The following is an 8015-nucleotide window of genomic DNA, read 5'->3' as shown; positions in this document are numbered from 1 at the left end:
AGTAGTAATAGAGAAAATAGAGAAAGGTCAACCCTACAAAATTCATAAAATTTTGCCTTTATAGCTCAGGCATAACTGAGATTTTCCCTCCAAAACTATCCTGCAACCACCGCCATCAAAGCTCTGCCAAGAACAATCATGGGGATTTGAAGAAATCTGATCTAAGTATAGCTTTAGGTACCATGAAATCTGATTTTTAACTAAAACAGGGCCTTGAGAAGATAGAGGTGGCACCACAACTATGCTCTGACCAAGTAAATGGATCAATTGGGGGTGGTGGAGTACTTTTTTGCATTCAACATTCATTCTAGAGTGGGTGGCATTGATCACGAAGATCAAATCGCATAAAAAATCTTGACTTTCTTCATTCCTAAGAACCTGAAACAGTAGGGTCAGCAAGTCAACTAAACTCTACATCAAAAATGGGCTACATGGGCCAATAACCTCCTTCTTTTCTACCACCTCACAAGGGTCCAACATGGTTGACCATCTCTTTTCATTACTAACTATGCTAACCCTCATATGCCAACTACGATGGTCACATTAACTGTCGGTTGCTAACCATTACTACCTCCATCGAACCCACTGGGACACGTGTCACCAAGGTGCTATATTGCTATGGGTATCCTCCAAGAAATTTCCCATAGCGAGATAGCACCCACCATGGATTCAGACTAATCTGACAATCATGAAGACTCACCGTTTTACTATACTATCTCCTTAAAACCTCTGAGCCCACAAAACACTTGGCAACCACTTAGCACAACCTGGCATCCTGATTTTGGTGAGACTTGGCCCCAATGATCCACGTGGCACAATGGTGCTATGTCGCTATGGTTAATATCCTCACAACTTTCCATAGTGAGATAGTGCCTACCGTCAATTTTCTTAGATCTACAATGATCAACAAAATTGTACAACTACACATTGAGTAGGCTGAAAGGACCAATGAAATATCATCATCGTACTATGACCCACTTGAAAACTACCACTAAGGATGAGCTGTAATATTACTTTGGAGAAGGGCAGGCCCATTACATCATCTATACCACGCATCGTTGAGGCGCTATGTCACTATGGGTAACATCCTCGTAGCTTCCCATAGTGAGATAGTGCCTACCGTTGATTTTTTGAGATCCGGCGGCAAGCAAGATGGATTTGACCTATTAGTATACCAACCAATAGAAACTGGCCACGTGCCAACCTATTTGACAAATTCTTGTTACTGATATCCAATGGGGCATACTTGGGACCCACCTTCCTTTTGATGTTGCCACAATATCACTTTCCGTCTGGGCGCTATGTCACTATGGGTGAGGAACATAGATTTTTTGATAGCGCCATAGCACCCACCATGGATATAGCAAAATTTGGCATCGAAGAAAAAATAAGGAAAGGGAGGGCCCACCTGGCACACGGTCAAAAGGTGCTATGTCACTATGGCAAAACAATGTGCAACTTCCCATAGCGAGATAGTGCCAACCGTTGATCTATCTTGATCTGACGATGGGGACTTGCGGGCCAGCAAAAATTAGGAATATTATAAGGTTTAATCATTTAATCTTTTTGATATTCCTGGGATGTTTAAAATAACATTAAATCAGGAAGTGACCGTTGGGTGGGCAGTATTTAAAATTAAAATATTTGGTGGGGGGGGGGGCACAATATGTAACACCATCTGACATGGTCCCTTTTAAACCTGTTATGCTCATACACTTAAGAGAACAATATATGAATGAAGATGCTTTAATAAACTCCTTTTTCTCTTTTGGTCGACTTATCACCATGGAACTGTAAGCCCATCTTCAAAGCATAACGAACCTTTACACCTCTCCACCTGAAGATCAATTGTATGACTGGAGAACCCCAAAGTGGATTGCTCTGCTATTATGGAATATAAAACTATAACCTTGTGAGACATGAATTCCTTTATGCCCTTATGCTACTTGGTGAAGCGTGGCCACATAAACATGAGCAAGAAAGCATTTCATTCTTACGAGAAACCCTTAGGCCATAAAACCATAAAAGGAGGAACTTAGCCACTTTGCAAACCCTTCCAAAATTTGAAAAATAACTAGGGTTTCAATAGACTTAGGGCATTTTAATGATTGTGTTGATGACAAACCTTAATAATTTAATAAAATTCAAACAACACATAAACTAGGGCATGACTAGGGTAACACAAAATTTGAAAAATTATAAGGAAAGAAACCCTAATCTATAGGACACCATGACTTAAATGATTTTTTCACCAAAATTTTAGAACTTCTTTGCACTGTGAAAAATCAGATCAACATATCTCTTTTTTGAATGGACCTATTACCAAGGCTTGATGGTCATGACTATATTTTAAGCCCTTATGGGCTTGTAAGACTTCTTCATCAATCTTAAATTGGATGTTGGATGTCTTTTTCCTTCCTTATAGTGTCAAAAATCATTGCATTGGAAATTTTCAATTCGAGTAATATCATAACCCTTGAATCTTTTAGCAACTGTCTACCCCCTTCAAGTGTTATCTATGAAAATTCTTAAATGACGCTAGCTTTGACTTGTTCCTTATTTTTTAGAGTCTTTCCTATCAAGTTGCTCTATTTTAATCCTTTTGCATTGAGCCTCGAAATTGCTAATGTTTCTTCTCCATAAAAACTGAGTAAAAGCTCTTGACTTTATAAAGATTTCATCATCTAAAAATTTGTTGGATGCCTATTCTACCACAAGATCAATTTATTTACCTTGATAGTCTCCTATAGTTAGGGCTAATGTTGGCATAGGGGCCTCTTTAGACACTCCCTTTGCTACTCCCATCTATTTTAGTTGCTCCATTAAGGAGTCTTCATTATCTATACGAATTGGGGTTTGTGAGGGAGAATATTCTTTAACCCTAGAAGAAGAATCTTGTTCTAAGTTTTTCTTTTTGGTAGCAAGTACAGTAGGTGGGCTTTTAGACAATTTCTCTTATAAAGAGGTGCAGGTTGTACACTTTTGGCCATAACATACCCCACCCTTTTTTGCAATGTATATTGTCCTGATGGTATGATTAGTCTATTGGCCAACCTAGTTTCTACCTCAGCTGCCTTGTTTGGATAAGTTTGGGTTAGGATTTCTTTCTTTTCATTCAAGGTTTGCATAAGACTAACAAAATTGTTCATAGGAAAATCCATTTTGGTACCCCAATATTTCTTATCAGCAAGGGGATTATATTTTAGCTCAAAAACAATTACAAATTTAAGCACCTTACTATATACTTTTGACTTTTCTTTCCTAACCTCTTGTTCTTGCAACAAAAACTGATTTCTAATACATCTCCTAGGAAGTAGACAATATGTTCATTGGATTTGGCTCTTGTTCTCTCTTTGATCAAATAATAAAAACCCTCAGGATCTATGAACCAAGAATGGGACTGAGACATTTGATACTTATCCATTAATTTTTCTAAATGTCTCCACTCTTTTTTAATAATAAAAAAATTATGCACAATAGTAATTTGGGGAAAAAAGGTACCTTTTCATCTACCAATCAACTCCTTTTCTTCTAATGCTCCTATCTTCCATAAGAGCTTTGCAATCCCCACCTTTAAAGGCACTTGATATGGTAGTACATGTGGTTTTCTAAGGAAACCATATACTCTAGACATAATAGAAACTATATATGGGATAACATCTCCCCAATTATGGCTCACTGTTAGTCCTCTAGCATAATCCTTTGGTCTAATTAATTCCAACAGGAACTGCGGTATTCTAGGGTTGTCTCTAGTTAATAAAATTATGGGCTTGGAGGATAAGTACCTATCAAATTTGATGAAACTAGCATTAGTGACCTCCCATGTCATGTCTACACTCCACAACTAGATAGAAAGCTTTTCTCCATCTTTTTCTAACTCTAGTTTCATTTCTTTGGAGAAGAAAGTGACACCCTTGTATAAACATATGTACATCAACATGAAATACTAGCAAAAATGTTTTTTTAACTTTACCCTTGTTTATGCTTATTAGTCCATTATGAATTTCTTCTACTAAGTATGTGAAAAAATCCAATATTGAGCTCATGCCATATTATAGTGTATGAGCAATGATAAACACAACAGATCCTTGGATTGCTCTTTCCATCCATCCTAAATATCATGCAAAGGGAAAAATAGAGTGCCTGAGCTATGGATTAAAATATTTCTTCAACAATGGCTCTGGGGTATTTGTAGTTACCAATGACAATTGACGTATCTTAATAAAATGCTCTTGTAGTGGCCCTCTTCTCAAGTACACCCTCTATGAATTATATCTAGTTTGCAAATCCTCCAAGTCAATATGCTCATGCACTACATGATTAGGGTTTAATTTTTAAACTTCCCTAATTAACTCTGGCAAACCCCTAAAGAGATTATCCCCAGCATGATTTTTGACTATCCTTGATATGGGGTTGTATTTCTTTTCCATCATTGCGAGTAAATAATCATCAAATAAAACTCATGGGACAATTAACCTACCAATGTCAAATTCTCACACATTGCTTAAAGGAGTGTCAAGTTTTCTTTCTATGAACCACTTATGAAACAACTCTGAACCCCCACCAGATGTCTCAGCATCCCTTAACCAATTTTATTTCTCATAGGAACCCTTACTAACCAATAACCTAACATTTTTTGGTATCAATTCTTTTCCCTTAAAGAATTCATTTGTAGATTGTTGTATTTGTTCTAAAAAATCATTATGTACAACCCTTTGTTGTTAATGTAATTTTCGTAAGAAATCCCTTCATTGAGACATCTTGTTTATATTATCTCAATAAGACTGTGATACCAGAAGTTTTGATACTTGCCGAATTCTCCTATTTTCTTCACTGAAAAATTTGTTTGTAGCAATTTGTAACTCTTAGAAACTGCAATTTGAGCTCTAAATATTTCCACTCTCTAAGAATATTGTAACCTTGGTGTTCAATAATGAGAAAAATTGGAAATCTTATGGTGAATTTGGTCTCACACAAGGTCACATTGATTGGAATTAATGCTTCTAATAGTCACATTTCAGGTCATGCCACCAAATTTGAAGCCGAGCCATTGATCTACATCAAATCAAATGATTAATATTTTAAACAAAAAGGCTGCATTACCCTTTTTTGAAATAGGACATGTGTCAAAAAATTGCTTCCCCACTTTTCTTAAAGTTAGATAAATTTCATAATGTGGGGAAGCAATGATAATTGATCTCCAAATGATCAATGACCATGAAAGATTCCTATTATTAATGTATTTAACTTAAGATTTTGGGCTCACAAAGCCCACTCAACATCTGCCACCACATACATATAATATACCTTGGCAAATTAGGATAAGACATTTAGTACATAATTAATCACAACATTACCTAGCAACCTTCAAACTAGCTAACCTCACATGGCCACATGCCACAATGTCACTTCCTTGCTTTCTTTAAAAGTTGATCACATTTATAATGTGGGGAAGTGACAACCATCGATATCCAAATGATCGATGGTTCCATAAGATCTAATTTATTTTAATCTAGTCACCAACTATATCCAATGAGGTAATGTCAATCTGCCAACTTGTTCTAACAACTTTCTAGCTATTCTGACATATTTCCTTTTTGCAGCTCACAAAAGAAATGACCTCACTAACTCCATGTGGCATCACCATGCTTCCCCACTTTGGTTAAAGTTCTTACATTTTTAGAATCTAGGGAAGTGCCAATCATCGATCTTCTCAAGATCTGACAGGTAGGAAATTTTTTCAATCTTACAATGTTTCAAAAGGTTGAATGGGATCCATAGGGATAGTTGTCATTACTTTGCTTCCCCACATTTCTTAAAAGTCTAACATTTTCAAGATGTGGGGATACACTCATCATTGATCTTCTTTTGATCAATGGTTAGGAAATAAACCCCAAAAAGGTTAAGCCTTTTCAAAAGAACACTATGCCAATTAACTCAAAGTACAACCTATGGTTAGAGTAAAAAAGCATTGAGGTAAAAATATTTTTCGGAAAAGACTTAAAAGATTTGCACGAAAATTATGAAAAAAGGTTTTTGAAGGGCATTTTAGGGCTCGCAAAATGTTTCTTGCACATTTTTAAATTTGAACAAATGCAACCTTATTTTTGAAAACTTAGGGCACAAACAATATGAGGATAACATAAAATTAGAGGTTTTATCTAGGGAAAACACAATTTAAAACATATGACCCCTAATTTCAAAAATTCAATTGGATTTTTCATTGTAAATTGTAGAAATTCTTTGAAAGTGAAAAACCAAGCTAACATAGTCAATATCCACCATAAAAAAATTTCATCATAATTGTGATCAACAATTGACTAGGGAATACTCTATATGTTCTTCATTTTTCCCTTGAATTCCTCAAAATATCCATCCATAATAGTTTCAAAATTTCCTCCCAATTGTTTAGTGAAATAATTAATTTTCTCAGTCACTAGTCCAAAGTTATCCCACATAATGGTACCTTTAGTTGGAAATCAATTTTGCATATACTTAAATATGCATATCAAGAGTAATCCAAACTTACATGATGTATTCTTTGATTTCCTAATTGCTCCAAGATTTTTAGCTAATTATATAAGTTGTAGCTTGACAAGGTCGTAGCTACGATCTTTCTTCACAATCATGTGCCCTAAGTCCACTGCAATTAATGGTACACTATTCAATAATCTTAACTAATAGAATTTATGTGCAATGACATCTATCAACATTCCTTGATCATTCCACTTGGCCTTTCTTTGATGTTCAATAACATTTCTTGCTAAGAAACACAAGTTCTTTACTTGATGAATTATCACCTTGCTGATTGTTGTTGGCCCACTCTCCAGCCACAATTTCATGTCATGTACCATGCTTAAAACAATTTTAATCCATTCAACTTTGAAAACTTTTGGAAAGGCTAGGGTATGAGTAGACCCTTTCTCAACAACATCCTCATTCTCATATTTCAATACTCCATTTTCACATAGTTTTTCATAGGCATTTCTAAGTTCAATATCTCCAATCTCCTCTATCTTGCACTTGATACATCTCTAGTTATCATGATATTCAGGTATGCCTTAAATTTTGGTGTGGAGAATTGATCATTCCTTACAATCTATGCATTACTATCCTTCACAATTTCCTTGTCAGTACCAAATGTAGATGATGCCATTTTTGAACTAGGGTTTCAAAAAAACTTCAACAACTTCAAAAAAGAATTACACAATCTTTCATACAAATCATCCTTTTGATCACCTTTGAATCACTTTGTAAGTTTGAAATCTCCTAGTAAATGAAAATTATCTTCAAAATTTGATATATACCTTCAATGATCAAATTAGGTCTTCAATAAATTCTTTGTATTCTAGTGGGTGCATTACAATTGTCTCAACATTTACATAAACCTTTGTTCATAGTACCTTTTTCCATTGCTTGACCATAACCACCATTCACTCTTCATTACCATTTTCATGCTTAGCTTCATCAATGCATCCAATCAGTCCATATGGGAGGTTGGTTCATATAGTGATACTTAGTCACTATAGACACTAATACTTATACCTGATATCTATCATGCACATGATCTCTTTTTCTCAGTTCTTGCATCAAGTTTGGCCTAGTGCATCTTGATTCATGTAGATATGGACTTTTAAAATAGCTTATGTTAGGAACTAGTGTAAGATGTATCATTCAAATGTATAATTCCTTACATACCTTATTAGCTTAATTTTAGGTAGTGTGTTCACATGATCCATTAGATTGGGTAACCTTGGCTTCACTAGATCCATTATTGTTATCCTTTACCTTCTTTGTCTACGTTTGATTCATCCCACTCATTGTTTTTTCTACATTAAATTTTCCTTTTCCCTTGTTGTGTTCATTTCTTGGTGTTGTTGCTTAGGTCATGGACTCCTTTCTTACATGTCCAATCTTGTGATAACTATAACAAACTAAACTTCCATTCATCCAATTCTTAGATTTTCCTCTAAAATGTGTGATGATATAGTTTTCTACAATATGACCATATTCAC

Source organism: Cupressus sempervirens, chromosome 4, assembly GCF_028749045.1.
Source record: "Cupressus sempervirens isolate cs-2001-9-10 chromosome 4, ASM2874904v1, whole genome shotgun sequence".
Lineage (NCBI taxonomy): Eukaryota > Viridiplantae > Streptophyta > Pinopsida > Cupressales > Cupressaceae > Cupressus > Cupressus sempervirens.
The sequence above is the reverse complement of the archived record's forward strand: the minus strand, read 5'-3'. Positions refer to the sequence as shown.